A 2,528-nucleotide genomic window follows, 5' to 3' on the forward strand; every position below is an offset into this window, starting at 1 on the left:
TAATAAGTCATTTTATTTTAGGACAAAACTTTACCATATAAGATCTTCTCTCATACAAAATTATTTTCTTCTTCTTATAACCTTCCTTACCAAAAATATATCTCTTGATATATAATCCTTTTACCTCTCTCTCTTTCTCTCTGACTTACTATTTCTAATCTTGTGTTATAAGTAACTTTTAAATAATCTCCAAATTACAATTTTTTTTTTTCTCAATAAGAACACAACTTACCTGATCTGGGTTTAAGATGGTGATGCCCATACTAAATACCCTACTGAGGCAGCTTCCTATCCTTTCTCTCTTCCAAACTACCAATGGAGTTCAGGTTCCCCTCCAGACTATTTTACCAAAGCTCCCTCTAAGGAAGATTCTTTGCCCCCAGTTCCCATTTCACTATATAAGAATGAACCCTGGAAATACCTGGAATCAGAAGAATATCAGGAGCCATAATGTTCTCATCCCAACTGGGTGGACTATTGCCACTACTACAAGGGGGGTATACCCCCATGGCAGACTCAAAAGACATGTATACACAGGAATAAAGTTGCTGGGAATCCCTGCCCCATCTGCCAAGATCACAAGTTACATGTTGATTTTAGGATTGTTAAGCTCTCAGAACAGTTTGTCAGTGCCCACACGGGTATTATTTTCCATGCTCTGTACATAGGAGTCCATATGAAGCAGCATAAGATGTTGACCCATGTCATCCAGAAAGTCAGGGATCATGGTCTCCTCAGTTACCACATCTCCCAAGTTGAACCCCGGGACCTTGATTTTAGTGCCTCTCATGGAGCTATGAATACTTCTCTGCCAGTCCCCACCCTGGTCTCAGGTGAACCCTGGTACCCATGGTACAGCTGTAAACAGCCATCAGAGCGTGAACTGTCTCCCCTTTGCCAGCTCTATCAGGGTTATCTCTAAGAAGAGAGTGACCCCTGCACCTGAGTCAATGCCCAAGATGCTCTCAACACCACCAGTGGAAGCCTCCTTCACTGAAGAGACAGGCCCCTAGTGTGCTCTGGAGTCAGAGACTGGGAAGAGGCTGGGCCCAGAGGCTCACACCTGTAATAACAGCACCAGTCTGAGGTGGGCAGATTGTTTGAGCCCAGAAGTTCAAGAGCAGCCTGGACAACAAGGCAAAACTCTGTCTCTACAAAAAAATACAAAAATTAGCATGGTGTCTTGTGCCTGTATTCCCAGCTACTTGGGATACTGAGGTAGGAGGATGGCTTGAACCCTGGAGATGAAGGTTATAGTGAGCCAATATCATGCCACTGCACTCCAGCCTGGGTGACAGAGCAAGACACCTTAAAAAAAAAAAAAAAAAAAAAAAAAAGTTTAAGAAAAAAAAATACTGTGAAGAGACCCAGAGACACTAGGAGATAATGCCTAGATTTATATGATGGGAACCCAGAAGAGTTGTGTCTTTTATGGCCAAGGCAGATCCAGGAAAGAAATGAGTGTGCTGATGGGGATAAATCTGAAGTTGAGGGATGGCAGTACAGATGCATATGGAAAACCCCAGATCCTGCATATTGTAAATAGATGGGCTGGTCATCTATGGCCCATATGTTTACTATGGACATAAACATAAACCTTTTGCTGCTATTTCAGAATTCTGCCACCTCAGCTTTTCTACAGTTAAATATTGGGAGCAGGCCCCTCAAAATCTGGCCATAAATTGGCCCCAAAACTGGCCATAAACAAAATCTCTGCAGCACTGTAACTTGTTCATAATGGCCCTAACGCCCAAGCTGGAAGGTTTGGGTTTACGGGAATGAGGGTAAGGAACACCTGGCCTGCCCAGGGCAGAAAACTGCTTAAAGGCATTCTTAGGCCACAAACAATAGCATGAGCGATCTGTGCCTTAGGGACATGCTCCTGCTGCAGTTAACTAGCCCAACCTATTCCTTTAATTCGGCCCATCCCTTCATTTCCCATAAGGGATACTTTTAGTTAATCATATATCTATAGAAACAATACTAATGACTGGTTTGCTGTTAATAAATATGTGGGTAAATCTCTGTTTGGGGCTGTCAGCTCTGAAGGCTGGAAGACCCCTGATTTCCCACTTCACACCTCTATATTTCTGTGTCTTTAATTCCTCTAACACCACTGGGTTAGGGTCTCCCCGACCAAGCTGGTCTCAGCAGTTAAACTCTATCTCTGGTCAACAAAAATACCCCACAACTTACAGAACTGTATATTAATTAAAATTCTTTTTCTTAGTTGCCTCACTTAGTAAAACCTTCTCTTAGTAAAAACCTGAGAAGTAAGAAATCCTGAATGGTTTTTTAGATGTCAGCATTTTATAGGTGAAACCATTCCACAAGTCTTAGAAACATGTTTTTTCATATTATAATCCCTTTTCATTGGAAATGACCCAGATATCTAGCAAGCATTTAGTATTGAATTTAAAATAATTTTAAGATTTTAAATTACACAAAAAGTTTACCTACAAGTATTTATGCCTTTTATATGTATTTAATTCTTTCATTTTTTTTTTTTTTTTTTTTTTTTTTTTTTT

At 40.6% G+C, this 2,528-nt stretch overlaps 1 pseudogene; it reads left to right on the forward strand.

Annotated features, from left to right (window-relative positions):
• Positions 1-248: 248 nt before the first annotated feature.
• LOC108542126 (28S ribosomal protein S18b, mitochondrial pseudogene) lies at positions 249-1,013 on the forward strand (annotated as a pseudogene).
• The last annotated feature ends 1,515 nt before the right edge of the window (positions 1,014-2,528 follow it).

This window comes from Rhinopithecus bieti, unplaced genomic scaffold (genome assembly GCF_001698545.2).
Source record: "Rhinopithecus bieti isolate Rb0 unplaced genomic scaffold, ASM169854v2 scaffold_22559, whole genome shotgun sequence".
Lineage (NCBI taxonomy): Eukaryota > Metazoa > Chordata > Mammalia > Primates > Cercopithecidae > Rhinopithecus > Rhinopithecus bieti.